General features: G+C 41.0%; 1 long non-coding RNA gene across 8 annotated transcripts; it reads right to left on the bottom strand.

Moving 5' to 3' along the window:
* Positions 1 to 13,100: 13,100 nt before the first annotated feature.
* LOC136218426 (uncharacterized) lies at positions 13,101 to 16,919 on the bottom strand. Of its 8 annotated transcripts, none has more exons than XR_010683788.1 (8): positions 16,632 to 16,919; positions 16,018 to 16,550; positions 15,833 to 15,887; positions 14,809 to 15,503; positions 14,648 to 14,729; positions 14,451 to 14,558; positions 13,618 to 13,682; positions 13,101 to 13,353 (listed from the first exon to the last, which is right to left on the bottom strand). It is a non-coding gene; the product is annotated as an uncharacterized lncRNA (long non-coding RNA). The 8 variants fall into 8 exon arrangements; XR_010683789.1 differs by having other exon boundaries at positions 14,809 to 15,165; positions 16,632 to 16,917; XR_010683787.1 differs by having other exon boundaries at positions 14,809 to 14,940; positions 15,006 to 16,550.
* Between the last annotated feature and the right edge of the window lie 244 nt (positions 16,920 to 17,163).

Genomic DNA, 17,163 nt, shown 5'->3' with positions numbered 1-17,163 from the left:
GGAAATCGAACAGATTCGAACCAGATGCGTAGAAAGAAAGGTGCACCAAAATCGGCCAAAACCCTAACTCGTTGCTAGAACCCTAGCAGAGCAGGCGTGAACCACAGTATGGGCTTTATAGGGTGCTTTGTTAATAATAAAATAAATAAATAATCGGATTTTTTTCTTAAAATAATGCCCAATTTGGCATTATTTACACCTATACATCTGGGTTAAACATATTGTACACTGTAATATTAAAAATTTTAAGTCAGGTTAGTTGAAATCGGTGAATGGATCACCAATTTCAACATTTGTAAAGATCCTGGTATTTCATTTACCGGGATCACTGGGAGGCCGGTTAATGGATAACCGGTCTCCCGACACCGGTGAATGGATCACCGGTGTCATTGGCGTGCGAATAAGATTCGCACGCCAACTTTGCTTCCACAGATGAAGCAGAGTTCAATTTCGATATTATTGAAGGGGCAAAATATTGTTTTGCCCCTTTAATTCCGGAATATAAAAAATGGTTAACTATAAAAAAAGTACCATGTGGTTTGGCCGCTTTGCGATGTGGTACCTATGGTTTTTTTTTGCAAACACAATCCAATGGTTGCAAAATTTTACATATTTATTTTACTTTGCCAAATTTGACCGATAACGACCAAGAATTAAACTTGTTTGGTGTCATATTTACTATGGAACCATATTCTTAATTTTTTAAAAACATTATTTTATGGAGTTTTCTCTCTCTAAACATTATCTTTCTCTCTCATAAAAAAAACAACACCTAAATTACATCAAACCTGAAAAGTTAAAGAATTAAAGTTGTTTAAAATATCATTTAACTCTTGAAAAATTTCATTTCGAAGTCGTTATCGATCAAATTCTGACAAAGTAAACTCAAATGTAAAATTTTGCAAACCACAGGGTTACTTTTGCAAAAAAAATGCCACAGGTACCATATCGCAAATCGGCCAAACAACAAGGTACTTTTTGTAATTAATCCTATTAAAAATGACCCTTTTGATCAATATGTTTTAAATATCTAACATTTCTTCTTCTCTTCTTCACTCTCCTCACAATCTTCTCTTCTTCACACTTAACTCCTCTCTTCCTCATACTTCTCTTCTTCACACTTAAGGATCCCTTAATATGGATTAATCTTCTTCAATTATTTACATACTTTTCATTCTACAAAGGTAATTAATATTGTATAATTTACTTTTCTAATTAATTATATTGTTAATACTTGTATGATAATGTTAATACTTGTATAATTTATAGTTCCAAGTAATTAAAATGTTTATATTAGATAGTAAATATATTTTTAGTTAGTAAATGAGTGTTTTTAGTTAGTAAATGAGTGTATTTAATTAACTAAATATCTTTTAGTTAGCAAAAGATTGTATATCTTTTAGTTAGCGTATATAAAAGAGTGTAAATTAAATTAGTGTACATAATTAAATTGTTTATATTTGTTAATAAATATATTTTTAGTTAGTAAATGAGTATTTTTAGCTAACTAAATATGTTTTAGTTTTTTTTTTTTTTTTTTGAAAGGGAAACATGTTTTAGTTAGTAAAAGAGTATTGATAACATTGAGATATTATCCCAAGGACCGAAAGGGATATTCACCTGGAGAAACGCCGTGTACAGATCCCCAAAGAAGATCCGGCGGGCGGATCTCCTTGATCCAGCTTGAAGGGATCCGCTGGCGAACCTATGAGGCGAATCTCCTCCTTCACCTGATTCACCACAGTAACGGCTAACCGCCGACTCGGCCATAAAGACCATTAATGAGCTATCAATTAGCTAACCGCCAGGTTAAGGTAACCTGTAACCGCCATTAATGGAGACTTTCTAGTTACTGAAGGTTACGACTTCCTAGCTATATATAGCTTACATCCCTAGGCTATCAAGGTATACATTCTCACATCCTTTGTCAATTCAGTTTGTTCCCTTGATTCACCTTACTGACTTTGGCATCGGAGCTTCCCCCCGTCGAACCCAACGACGCCCCCATAGGGACGGAAGTTGATCAGAATTTCTCTGCTTGTTATCAATTGGTGCGGTGATCGTGGAATCCTTAATCGAACAAAGGGTTTTTCGTTCACATTAAAAAACTATGACAACTGGAGATCAGAATCCCTCTTTAGGGATTGAAACACCATTAGTTACACCATCTAGTGCTGGCCGCACAGATTCAACTACTCCTGCAACGCACATCGAAAGTAGTATGAACCCAGATGCTTTCATCAACATGTGTGCACAAGCAATCGGAGAACGGTTTGGGCCCGAGACGGGGAATCGCCTGCGGTCATTTATGACCCTTCCTCCGCATTGGAGCATGGCGTCCACATCGGCTGTATCATCTTGGCCCTTATTAAACTTTGGACCGGGCGCCCAAAGTTCTTCATTTCTCCAAGCTCACAACACGGATTCTATGGTAACTACCACGGCAGCAGGTGGAGAACGTCAAATCAATCGGGAGTTATTCCCTAATGGCGCAGAAGGAAGTCAAAGAAACGATTCAACCCTTCCGGGCGGATCTACGGATCCTGGGTTAAATCTGGGTGGGTCCAAAATCCCGAGGCGCCCACAGACAAATCTCTCCCTTGGCGGATCCGAAGGGCGAACACACAAAAAACATAGAAAGGAGAAAGGTAGGCGGTCTAAATCACCTTCGCCTCGACGACCGAAATCCTCCCATCGTGGCCGATCGCCCCCATCTACTGGTCGTAGACGGAGTAAAAGGCCAAGGGAGACACCCCATTTGAGTGGACCACCGCCGCCGCCACCCCTAGGAACTGTTGGTCACATCCCGTCGGGAAGCCATGGAGGGGGTAGTGGGCAAGCTCCCCCAGGTGGGGGGGCGGAGGAGGTAGTAGCGAAGGAGGAGGCGGACGCGGAAGCGGAGGAGGGCGTTCGCCATCAGATCCATCATCTGGGTCAAGCTCTTCTTCCTCTCCAAGCAGATCTCCACGAAGGGGTCGCCCAATGGCGGATCCGGAGAATTTTGATGATAGAATTAAAGCTCTGGTACTCCGTATGAATGAGGAAAATGCCAGGCATAATCCGTTCGCCAATAGAGATTCGCCTTTCGCAGCTTGGATTGAGGCGGAGGAAACGGATAGAGCTTTTAAAATACCTAATCTCGCTATATACACAGGTGTTGACAATTCAGAAGCTCACGTCAGAAAATACTGAATACTGCTTAAACTCAATCGTGCCATCGAGCCGGTGCTCTGCAAAATGTTTGTCACCACGCTAGGGGGTCCAGCCTATGGGTGGTTTCAGTCTCTACCTCCGGGCTCGATAAACAGTTTTGATCAATTGAGCAGGGAATTTTGCGCTAAATTCGCCGGCTGTATTCCTCCAATGGTTAAATCAGGGAAGCTTTTTGAGTTAAAGCAGAAGACGAACGAATCCCTTCGGGAGTACGTGGACACTTTTAACCAATTGTGCATACAAATCGTTGATGTGGATATCTCCATAGCAGTGGAATGTTTTGTGAGAAACGCCACTTGTAAGAGCTTGCAAGAAGATCTAATTTGAAAGAAACCCACCAGCATGGCAGAATTGATGGAGCGTTGTAAAGACTTTATCGAGGTGGATGACATTCGCCGAGGATCACTGTCATCGCTTAAAAGGGACAAGGGCGAATCTCGCCATCGAGATAGAGACAAAGACAAGCATCAGGATTCTTCCTCTAGAAGCAGGCAAAGAGGTTCTAAGAACAAATCAACGTTTGTCACCTCTTTCACACCTCTCAACGCTTCTAAAAGTGAAGTCCTTATGTGGATCGAGAACAGTCAACACAAACGGAGCATTTCATACCCCGAACCAAAAGGGGGGGAGTACACCAATACTGGTAAAAATCCTAAAAATTATTGTAAATATCACAGGAAAAATGGCCATGACACCGATGCATGTTGGGAGTTAGCTCGGGAAATCGAGCGTCTCATTGAGAGAGGAAAATTAGATCGGTTCATCCAAAGTGATGGCAAGAAAGGAGATGGCGATAGATCCAAAGAGGACCCAAAGAAGAAGGGAAAGGGTACCATTAATGTCATAGCAGGCGGACCTGGATACCAACCAATGCTGAAAAAGGCAAAGACCACCGCTCTTGACAGAACATCGTTAAATCGCCCCATTGCCGATGTAGGTCCTGAAATCTCTCCCCATGCGGATGCATTGGTCGTCACTATGATGGTGGAAGGCTGGGAGATGAAAAGAGTGATGATTGATACTGGGAGTTCGTGCAATGTCATCACCAGAGGAGCTTTCGCCAAACTCATGATTGATCCAGTCCAAGTAGAGCCAACTGTGGTTGATATCCTAGGAGTGACGGGACACACTATCCAAACAAAAGGCCAAGTCACTTTGCATTGCGAGCTTACAAACGATGATCAGGTCTGGAAAGGTGATTTGGAATTTTCTGTCTTGGATGGTCAGTTAGCTTACAATATCATCCTCGGACGGCCCTTTATCTCCGAAGTAGCAGCCCTTATCTCCATACGCCACTTAACACTTTACATCCCCACGGCCAAGGGAGGTGTAATGGTCAGAGGTAGCCAAAAGGTGGCCCAGGAGACATATTCGGCATCACTAATGATTCGCCCCCAATCTAAAGAAGAGGATGAGGAGGAGCTCATCACAATGGCCTTGGGCGAGACAGAAATGTACCTTATGGCGGATGAAAAGCAGGTGCGAATGGCTAAAGGGCTCAAGGGCGAAATTAAAGACGCAATCACCAAGGTACTCCGTGAAGCGGAGGATGTCTTCGAATGGAAGGATGAGATTCTCCCCGGGATCAGTCCAGACGTGATCACTCACAAGCTCAATATTGACAAAGATGCAATTCCCGTAGCTCAGAAGCGAAGGAACCATGGGCTTGAAAGGCAAAAGGTGATAGAGGAGGAGATCACCAAGCTTCAACGGGCGGACGCCATTGAGGAGGTACTTTACACACAATGGTTGGCGAACGTCGTTCTGGTGAAGAAAGCAGGCGGATCTTACCGCATGTGTATCGACTTTACAGATCTTAACAAGGCTTGTCCCAAAGACAACTACCCTTTGCCATGTATTGACATACTCGTGGATGGAACTGCCGGACATGCGATGTACTCCTTTATAGACGTGAAGTCGAGTTATCATCAAATTCCCATGGAGCCTTCAGATAGAATCAAAACCTCGTTCGTGACTCACCAAGCCACTTATTGCTTCAAAGTCATGCCCTTTGGGCTTAAGAACGCAGGAGCCACTTATCAGCGGATGATGAACAAAATATTCGCAGAAAGCAAAGGTGATAACTACTCAGTCTATGTGGATGACATGATCATTAAAAGCACAACCATAGAAAGACACGCGGATGATGTAAAGGAGGTACTGGACGTACTCCGACGCCACAATATTAAGCTGAACCCAGAGAAGTGTACTTTTGGTGCGACGTATGGAAAATTCTTAGGGTTCATGATCAGTGAAAAAGGAGTTAGCACAAATCCTGACAAGGTTAAGGCTGTCCTAGAAATGCAGGCACCACGGAACATCAGAGAAGTGCAACGCCTTAACGGGCGGATCATAGCCCTGGGCAGGTTTATCTCTTGTTCAGCGCGCAGATGTCAGCCCTTTTACGAGGTTATCAAGAAGCAAAAGGCGTTCGAATGGGACGAGGATTGTAAAAAGGCCTTTGAAGGGATCAAACAGTTTCTCACGGAGCCGCCCATGATGAGTCGGCCGATGAAAGGAGAGGACCTCTACATGTACGTATCGGTTACGGATAAAGCCGTGTGCACGGTCATGATACGAGAGGAAGACGGCCAGCAGTTTCCGATTTATTATGTGAGCAAGGTTCTGAAAGATGCCGAAACCAGATATTCTAAGCTTGATAAAATGGCGCTGGCTGTTCTCACCACAACAATCCGCCTTAGGCCATATTTTCAGGCTCATACTGTGGTGGTTCGAACGAATATACCGATGAGAAAGGTGTTGCAGAAGCCGGACACTTCTAGAAGGTTGATGGAATGGGCAATCCGCCTTGGTGAATTCGATGTGAGATATGAAAGCAGGTCAGCTTTGAAAAGTCAGGTCTTGGCAGACTTTGTGAATGAATTCACTGAGGAAGGGATAGATCATCCCAAGCCTCCAATGGAAGAGTGGACAATGTACACCGACGGCGCCTCCTCGGCGAATGGAGCGGGCATAGGCGTTGTGATCAAGGGTCCCCAATACATAAAGTTACGGTACGCAGCAAAATTGAATTTTCATGCAACTAATAATGCTGCTGAATATGAAGCTCTGATATTGGAATTACGCCTACTCAAAGAAATCACTCCCGAGCGGATTGTGATCTATAGTGACTCCAAACTAATGGTCAATCAAGTAATCAAGAATTACGAGGTGAAAGATGATGTTTTGGCCAAATACGTAGCAGAAGTCAAAAAATTGCTAGATCACCTTGAGGCAAAAGAAACCAAATGGGAACTGATTCATGTACCCCGGGGGTCCAACACTGAGGCGGATCATTTAGCCAAAACGGCCTCCAGTGAGGAGAACTAGACAGATCCACAATGTCCCTTCGAAGTTAAAATAGCTCCAGCCTTCGCCTCAGAGGAAATATCCCTACTCACAACAGTAGAAGATGACTGGAGATCGGCCATTCGCCAATATCTGCTATGTGGAACTTTACCTGAGGATAAGGAAGAGGCACGGCGGATAGTTAGAAGAGCGGCTTATTTCTCCATGATCAACGATGGCCTTTATAGAAAATCTTTTAGCCACCCTTGGTTAAAGTGTATTCTATCGGAGGAGGGACAACAAGTCCTCAAGGAGCTACATGAGGGGTCATGTGGGGCCCATGAAGCATCCGCCACCATTTTGAAGAAATCCAGGTTAGCAGGTTTCTACTGGCCCACGGCCGAACTGGATGCACAAAAATTGGTAGAATCTTGTCATAATTGCCAGATTCATACGAATGAATCACATACTGCCAAACATCTCCAAAGGCCCATCATAGAAGGACGACCATTCGCCCTCTGGGGAATAGACATCGTCGGGCCATTCCCTCCAACTCGCCGACAGAGGAAGTACGTGGTAGTGGCAGTGGATCATTTCACCAAGTGGGTAGAAGCCGAAGCTGTCTCCTCCATCACTGCAGAACGAATGGTGGAATTCGTCAAAGACAACATCGTGGGAAGATACGGTGTTCCTTATACCATCATCACTGATAATGGAACACAGTTCAACTGTAGCGAGTTCAAAACTTTCTGTGAAGAGTTGGGCATTCTGAACAGATTTACCTCCGTTTATTATCCCCAGTCCAATGGAATGATCGAAGTCACGAACCGGACGATCGTAAAAGGGATAAGGAAGAGATTGGGAGAGCATGATAAGAAGTGGGCGGATCAGCTGACGAGCGTTTTATGGGCTTATCGCACCACTCCTAGGACGGCCACAAGAGAAACACCATTCGCCCTCTCTCATGGTGTAGAGGCTGTGATCCCAGTCGAAATACAGGTCCCAAGCGATAGAGTGGCCTTTTATTGTGAGGAGGACAACGACAAAAGGCTAAGGGAAAGTCTGGATCAGGTAGGAGATCGAAGAGACCAAGCCTATGTACGCATGGCGGCGTATAAACAACGGATCGCCGCTTACCATGATAAAAATGCCAAGCTTGTGGATCTGAATGTAGGTGATCTTGTGCTCCGAAAGGCTGACAAAATCCAGTCTCGAGAAGGCAAGGGCAAGTTAGGGCTCAACTGGACGGGTCCGTATCAGATAGTGGACAAGATTGGATCCGCCACATTTAAAATTCAGGACATGGAGGGCAACACATTGCCGCGCACATGGAACCTCCAAAATCTCCGCAAATATTTTGTCAGAAAATGAGGTGTACACACGGTCTTGAGTACTCTTTTTCCTTTAGTAAGCTTTTTCCCATGTGGTTTTTCTTACTAAAGGTTTTAACGAGGCTCACCTATAAGACCTGCTTGCTGTAATAAAGCATTTCTCCCATTAATAAACATCATTTGTTCTATTATCTGTGTTCTTTTTAAAGTTTATTGCAGCAATATCAATATTCCAGTCTTAAAAAGAAGGGGGGCATCCAACGCTCTCCGCATTAACAAAGTATCGCTATCTCATAGCTACTTTTTCTCCTTAGACATAAGAGAATCTATCTTATGGGCGGATCCATCTCTGAGAGGATCCCAATCTCCGATAGAGTTAAAACGATCCTTGGACGCAAGGTCTTTACACTCTCTTACATATCCTTCCCAAAAAAGGATTCACAAGTCCTACGGGCGGATCACTTCACCTCAAAGACAGGTAGCAAATTGATCCCCTAGGCAGCTTTACTTCCTTCAATGGAATAAAACAACTTCTAACCTTCACAAAGGTCCATGCAATGGAGTATGGCTGGCCACCTACTCCAAAATAAATCCTACATGCCTATATATTTACTTACGCAAACGTAATAGTAAAATAAATAGCTGCCATAAAGGATTAAACAAATTGTACTTAAAGGATTTTTTACAAAAAGTAAACAACTAAGTAATAATGGGAGCATCCTCCTTTACACTATCTTTGCTTACGGCACTTGCCTGGGAAACCTCCTTCTCCAAAGCCTCGGATACGCCAACCAAAGGTACCTCCTTCTCCACGGAAGATGTGGGACCAAGAGGAAGGGCGTTATCAGTGATCGGTTCTTCACCCGCCTTGGGGGGCACTTCCTCAAGCTCCACTAGCGTGACATTAGTGGAAGGCTTGCTTTCTTCCATGGGTCCCTTCATCCATCTCCGAACATATTCGCGGAGGTATTCCTTAGCGTCTGACATTTTGTCATATTTGGCTACGTCCTCTGGGTCGGGGACGGTGAACTGCGGATCTATAAAATTAATCTCGGGATGCGCCAGGGAAAAGTACGCCATGAGCAGTTCGCCATAATAGAAGGCTTGTTCGCCCGCTATATATTCAGCTTCTCCTAGGGCGTCCTCATGGTTCTTGGCGTCTGTCACAATCTTTTCCTTTAGCTTCTCGATTTTCGCATCTCTAAGGACTAAGGCGGCTGTGGCAGAGGCAAGGTTCGCATTAGCAGAAGCGATGTTCGCATTGGCTTCCGCTACCTCTTTCTCCAACTTTTCAATGGTTGCCTTATCCGCCACACCTTGAAGGAGCTCGGCCTCCATAGCACGTATGCGAGTATACATCTGTCAAAAACAAACAGTTTCGTTAAAAGAAAAGAGCAAAGGAACAACTTTTTCTACAAAAAGAAATCCTTTCTAGAGGACTCACCATAAGGAGCTTTGTTTTCCCCTTTTGCGCATGAATGGAACCAGGAATTTGGTTCTGATTCTTTTGCACTTTGCCCACCTGACCCAGGGCCTCATCCAAGTCGTTTATGATGGATTCATTTTCAAAAGATCCTTGAGCGCCATATTTAGCGGACCAGTATCCGCCCATATCAGGCTTCGCCATCTGCACAAACATTCAAGGGTCAAAACTCAAGTCCAAAACTTGATGAACAGATAAAAATAAAAGGCAACTTACTTGTTCCATCTCCCCTACAGGCATGGCGGACTTCATGGCATCCACCATAAGCTTAAAACCTCCAGAAGCTGCAGGTTTCCTCCTTTTTAGTGGCGGCTCAACCACTGTTTCTGCAGGGCGTTTTCCAGTATCCTTTTGAGGATTTGCCGCTTGATCTTTCCTACGCGCCTCAGCCTCTAGGAACTTCCTACGTTTCTCTGCAATAGCGTGATTGGCCTTAGATAAACCCCTGCCAAAGAAAACAGTAAAGTAATCAAGGTTCAAGACGAAATAAAGGTTACCTTGATCAAATTGCATAATCTTCGAGTAAATGAACTGTTCCCCCTCTCGGCGAATCAACGGAATATCGCTCATCATGAAGGCTAAAGCGTCTGTGTATGTCCATGCATCCGCCTTGATCTTCTTCATGAGCTCCGCCACCTCTTCATCACTATCGGTCAATATTCGCATATCGCCCGCCATGTGTAAAGGCTTGGGATTCCAAAACGAGGGAAATCCCAGTGATTCGCCCTCTTTTATCTTCACATAGAAGAATTTCTCATCCCAGCAATGGACATTGGACATTTTGTCACTGAATGGCGAATATACTCCGAATTTGGCGAAAGTGAGATAGGATTCGTACTTCCGTTTCGAGGGTTTATGGAAAGCTCTAAAGATACGACCCGTATATACCACTCCTAAATTTGAGGCGAGGTAGCAGTCTAAAGCAATATCCAACCAACCGTTGGGATGCAGTTGGCTGGCCGTAATATCAAAGTAGGAAAGGATGTCCGCCATCATCTTTGGGAGAGGAAGTCGGAACCCTCTCTCCACATGACTGCAATATACTGTTAGAAAACCGCTAGGCGGACAGGAGGGTCGTTGATGGGCTGCGGCTAACTGAGTCTCATAATTATTGATCCAAAGGAAGCGATTCACCAGATCCACTAGATCTGCGGCACTCATACGAGACGGAGTAGACTCCGCTCGAGGGTTCTTTTTCCTAGGTTGGATTGAAGAAGAGGCCATTGTCCCCGGAAAACACCTGGACTTAACAGCCGGAGCGGTACCGGAGACAGAAGTAGAAAAAACTTGATTCCTAGTGGAACGAGTTTGGTAGCGATTACACGCCGAGTTATAAAACCCAGCTAACTCAGAGATAATGGAGTCCTCGGAGGAAGATGAGTTCTCCGATGACGAAGTGGTCCAACTAAAATCAACTACTATTTCAGGGGAAGGGGTCGAATTAAAAAGCTCCGAAGTTGATCTAGAAGATGAAGAAGAACTCCTAAACATTCAGAACAAATCAAGTAAGAAAAGATGAACTTACATGAAATCGAAAAGCTTTGAACTCTGAAATTCCCAGGAAAAGCTTCGAGCAGTAAAGAAGAAAGTGAAGACGAAATGGAGAAGAGAGAGAAAGCAAGGGAGAAAGGAGGACGTCTTCTCTTTCCTAGGACAGTGCGCCCGTTATATGTGTCACTCCTCGATTGGCATCGAACAGAGTGCGCATTAATACAGGTGTTCATGACGGCGCGCGGAAGCTCAAAAGCCCTAAAGGACTTTAAAGGACTTTTGGGGGTGCTTCTGATAACATTGAGATATTATCCCAAGGACCGAAAGGGATATTCACCTGGAGAAACGCCGTGTACAGATCCCCAAAGAAGATCCGGCGGGCGGATCTCCTTGATCCAGCTTGAAGGGATCCGCTGGCGAACCTATGAGGCGAATCTCCTCCTTCACCTGATTCACCACAGTAACGGCTAACCGCCGACTCGGCCATAAAGACCATTAATGAGCTATCAATTAGTTAACCGCCAGGTTAAAGATAACCTGTAACCGCCATTAATGGAGACTTTCTAGTTGCTGAAGGTTACGACTTCCTAGCTATATATAGCCTACATCCCTAGGCTATCAAGGTATACATTCTTACATCCTTTGTCAATTCAGTTTGTTCCCTTGATTCACCTTACTGACTTTGGCATCGGAGCTTCCCCCCGTCGAACCCAACGACGCCCCCACAGGGACGGAAGTTGATCAGAATTTCTCTGCTTGTTATCAAGTATATATTGTAGTAAATTTAGTTAACTAAATATTCTAGTATATTTAGTAAATGAGTATATTTAGGCCCTGTTTGGGAATTAGCTGTTAGCTGATTACATTAGCTGATTTGATTAGCTGTTTGTGTAGACCTGTTTGGTAAAAATTAGCTGATTGATAATAGTGGTTTGTGCAAAAAGACGAATAAGGGCATTAATTTTGGCGCAGGAGAAGATGGAGTCTATCTATTAGGGTTAAAGAAGTTCATTAATTTTAATATTGCAAAATGCTAATTGAAAAAGCTCATTTTAAGAGCTTTTTCTAAATTAGCGTTTTCATCCCAAAACTCTCTCTCAAACCTCTCTCCACCAAACACTACAATTAGCGGTTTCAGTGGTCAAACCTCTAAAGTTGGTCAAAACCGCTCTTTTTATCCCAAAACGCTCTTTACCAAACATGGCCTTAGTTAACTAAGTATATTTAGTACTACCTCCGTCCCATAATATAAGTCATTCTAGAGATTTTCACACAAATTAAGAAATACAATTAATATAGAACCTAATTAATGAATTTTACATTGGTTAACTTTAAAAAAATCTCTCTCATATAATGGTTGGGCAATAAGTATTGGAATGTTAATGAAACATATAGATCAAGACAAAAAAAATTAATGTTTGGACCAAAAAACTAAACTAAAAATTCTTGGAAAACCGAAACGATTTATATTTTGGAAAAAAAATCACTTTCTAAAACGACTTATATAATGGCACGGAGTGAGTAGTTAATAAGGTATGAAAATATTATGTTTTGCTAATAAAATTATTTTTAGTTAGTAAATGAGCTACCTAAATATATTTAGTAGTTAATAAGGTATGAAAATGTTTATATTTGTAAGTGAATATATTTGTTAGATCATAATGTACGATTATACTTAGGTAAATAGTTGGCTTTTATGTATTTACCATTTTAATTAGTCAAAATATTATACTAATCAAATTTTACTATGATCTATTATGTATCGGAACTCTTAAGAGACAATGGCATATGGAAGAAGAGTTGAACAAGTTATACAATCTCATCCACAGAATGCAGATTTATTGTATCTACAACCCGCTCACCGTTCACAAAATATATGGATGAACAAGGTAAAATTTAAACCTTAGCATATTAGTGTTACTAGATGTTTTGAATATTTTGAATAATATTCTAACATATTACGTTTATAAATGTATAGGATGATGATGTTGTTTTGCGATGTCAAAGAGCATCGGGGTTCAAGGCATTCCGTAGCATAGATCCAAGGATTAAGGAATATCTAAAATCATCTGGATTTAGTTGTATTACTAGTGTTGGCGATATGTCAATTGACCAAACTTTAACCACTGCACTAGTTGAAAGATGGCGTCCAAAAACGCACACTTTTCACCTCATTGTCGAGGAAGCAGCTCCGACATTACAATACGTGGAAGCAGTTCCTTCATTTACAATCTAGTATATCAAGAAAGGCAAATAGGGACTATATAGAAAGTTTGTAAACCTAATAAGCAGTATCTCATAACACGATTTTGGAATGATAAATTGAATTGCCACCCCTAGTTGTCAAAGGGTACCTATGATTCACACCAAAAAGAATATTGCAATATAACTGGTAACAATACCCTAACAAGTTTGGATATAAATTCTTCACAATATGAATGAAGCCTAAGAATCACCGAAAGATATATAGCAAGTAGAAACTACTTATGCTAAGCAGGGTTGCTTTCTTCATGGTTTGTATTCTGCTGGTGGAGATTTTATTGTATCCTGCAAAAGTATAACAGTTTCATCACTTGTCCACCTTAATCGTATCATATATATGCCACACTTTTGTATGTAATTTATGCTATTAGTGCTATCAAACTAAACTCGCATCATGCTAACTGATTGAAATGCCAAACAAGTTCAAGTACTGAACCAGTCCATATAATAGTACTTTCTTTCCCCCTTTGTATATGTACATTAACATGGCAAATTAAAATTTATAAAGTTACCCAGTTGAAAAGAGGTAAAAATGAAAAGAATGGTTACCTAAATTAGCTTTGACAGCATCAGTATAAGTGTAATTTCTTTGGCCAATGACAGGGTCAGGAGACCTGTAACAATGAGCTAAAAGGTTGGAAGTGTAGAGATTGACAAGGACAAAAAGTAGCATGACAAGTGGGCCTGCAATCCAACCCAACTGCCCAATCGCCCAAGCCTAAGAACATTAACCTAACACGTGCACTAAGATTAACCTAGGAACCAAATAATATCTTAGGAATGAAACAGTGAAACTAGTATAAGTTAACACCACTTCAATGGTTCTAAAACCAAGGATGTCTTAAACTAATCACAAACCTCAAGAATTTCAAATATTTTGAAAAGTTGCATATCCATAAGAAACATGCAAGGCTAAATACGAGATGCCAATCATGAAGATATCAGTGAAGGAAGAGGCTAACGATAGATTATTGTTGACTAATTATTTAATATTGTATAGGATATTTTTATTAGCTAAATAGAGTTCATGAATGTAGGAAAAGGTTAAAAAAGAGATATTTCTATGTTATTAGATTGAATGGAACAACTTTCATGAAGATATTGAAAATACAGGCCATAAGTTGTTCAGAGTTCTGAAGATAGCAGCTGACTAGTAAAAATTTACCAATGGCATCTCAATGTTCTGTAGTGCTTCTACAAGTCCTTCAGAAATAAGTGACTTCCATAAAACATAACATAAAGCTCTTGTTTATACAACCCAGTGACATCAAACCATTATGAACAGCTATTGGCATCAGCACATGCTCAATTAAAATTGCACATATAAGAAAGTGAAAACCTGAAAGTAAAAGTTAAAAAATGAAGCAGTTGTCAGGACTTACAAAGTAAGGATACTCCTTTACATAAAAATCGTTCGGGGCCATCTGTATAAATTATATATAGTAGAGAACACAATTCGCACAATCTACATTACTTCTTTGTTGTGGAACCTAAAACAATTTCAACAGGAATAAGAAGAACATGGATTTGATTAGATGGATGTTTGAAGTAAACAATAGCTCAAGTTGTAGCTGCGTACCTTCGGTACCAGGAACAGAATGTGAGAGATCAAGGTTTCATTTTCAGCATTCTCTTCTGATCTATATATGTCTAACACAAACCTGAAAAATAAAAAACATCTACTTTGTGAATCCTCATCAGAGGAAAACCAAAAAACTCGGTTCCTTCAAGTACTCATACCTTCTTATATATGGTTCAAGGCGCCTCGGATCTGCCATTTCAAGTGAATCCAGTAACAACGTGCAGGGTTTTATGACATCTGACTCGAAACTCTCGCCGAAGTGGCAAAAGATCAAGAGGTTCCAATGACCCCTAGATAATAGATTTTAGTATCCTTTGTTCTAAAGCACAACAAAACTAACTTACCAGAATCTCACCAATATACAATGGGAACAATAACGTATTTCTTAGAGAAAATTTTCTTCTTTTTTAAGCACCCTTCCTTTATACCGTGCTTTCATATATAAGCTAAACCATAAGCTATCGAAGTATGTGAAGCAAGTTCTCTGATCTTCTGAGAAGCTTCTCCACAAATTTCTACATATAAAGACATACATGATCAACAAATTAGTTAGAATAAGACCTCCTCTGAAGAACAACAATGATATGTCATGGTTTGCATAAAAGGGAATGATCGATCCTAATTTATAACTTGATGCAAGAAAGAATACTAATGCATGATTTAAAAATTAATGTACTAGATACACATGCCTTTTCAAAAGATGGGAGTTTGAAAAGGCTGCAGCGGACAGACTTTAGTGCAATTGCTCATCATCAAACCGAAACTATTTGTGTTTTATAACTCAAAATACAGTACAATGTAGTTTTTTGATCCTCCATTTCTCCTCTTTATCCCACGCATTAGACCTTCAAAGCTTTATGTAAACTATAGACCATCAAGACAGTAACTCTTATACCCAAACACAAACACACATGCACAATGAGTGCTAAAGGCACAAAGCTAACAACTTAAATTTGTGTAAATTTAAAATAAGAATGGCAGTAACAATAATAACATTGCAAAGGCAATGTTTGTCATGTTGGTATGACATACAAGGTGGCTGGAACTAGATCTATAAAACAACAGCATAGACTACATCATCATAGGAGGAAACACATAGATGGAGCTTAAATAGGAGAAAGCCTCCTGGCAGCCCTAGGACTCAAAATTGAGACCTCTTAGTTAAAGGATTAGAGCCCATACCTTCTATGATAGTTCCATTTCTGATAAAGCATATTCCCAGTGCATGATATATCAGCTATGCATTTACATTAGATACAAGCATATCAGAATGTCATCACTAGAAATAAAATGCAATAAATGTAAATGCCTTCACAAGTTAAAATGATAAGGCCAAATGAAGCTATCAAATAGGGGATGAAGCTTACAGATTCCCCACTAAAATGATAGGAACCTCTTTGATGCAACCTGTACTGATGATGAAAGAAAGAATAAAAATAAACCCTACAGTACATGCCAAAAGATGTAATAGAACAAGCATATTCAACTAAATAACCTATTCCAAGCAGTACATGCAACCCGAACATTCTGAACATCAAAATTCAATCGCAACTGCTAAAAGAGTTATGTTGTGACAGGGTCATGTTAAGGCACGTGATGAAAATTAGTTAGAATGGGTGAGGGGTTATCACTTCTGGATAACTACTCATAATCATAGCTACTTTACAATCAAAACATTGCATTCAACAACTGTTATAATTGAGATAGGACCAAAAATGAAACTTTGATAATTTATTTATTCTACTTAAGAAACTAGGGCACAGCACATAACAGAGCAACGTAAATGTAAATTGAAAAGCCAATTCCATTTACAGACTGAGTTGGCCATGTGATTTGCTGAATCAAGGAGTAGTGCTTTTATTTGCTCCTCCGGTGCCACATCCTCATCTTCCCTCAATTGCTGATAACAAGCATCAAACCATAAATCAAACTTGATTAGAAAATATCATCTTACGACGGATAAAGAAGCATATATATATACCTCAGCCCGAAACACATCAAGTGCAAACCCATTGAAACAACTGATGATAGCCTACTGAATATCCAAGCCCAGGTCGTCCAGAGCCCTCGTAGTGGAGAGCAATACACTTGGTCTGCGGCCACGAAACATATGAATGTCCACACCCCTTCCTTCCCTTACCCTAACTTCAACTTGCAAAAACAACATAAAGAGAGAGAAAAATATCAATGAGAAAGAAGACCTAGGTTTACAGTGAAGATATCGATAGTTTTAGGTTTTCTAAGAGAGAAAATGAAAAGTGAAGAGGAGACAACAACATAATTAAGAGAGAGAAAAGAGAAAAGGGGTAAAATCGTATATTTGGAGTTTTGGGCGCACGTTCAATTTTTCGATACTTTTTGCTCCGCCCGCAAAAGTTAGATAATTTTAGATTTTTGTTTACTCGCAACAATGACAGTTATTTATACGCAGTGTCGTCTGATAGTGAAGTGACAATTTCCATCAAAATCGCAGTGTCGTCTGAGAATCGAGCGCGTTTTTAATTACGCCTTTA

The sequence above is a fragment of the Euphorbia lathyris genome, chromosome 2 (assembly GCF_963576675.1).
Source record: "Euphorbia lathyris chromosome 2, ddEupLath1.1, whole genome shotgun sequence".
Classification (NCBI taxonomy): domain Eukaryota; kingdom Viridiplantae; phylum Streptophyta; class Magnoliopsida; order Malpighiales; family Euphorbiaceae; genus Euphorbia; species Euphorbia lathyris.
This window is presented reverse-complemented; position numbering and strand designations above follow the sequence as displayed.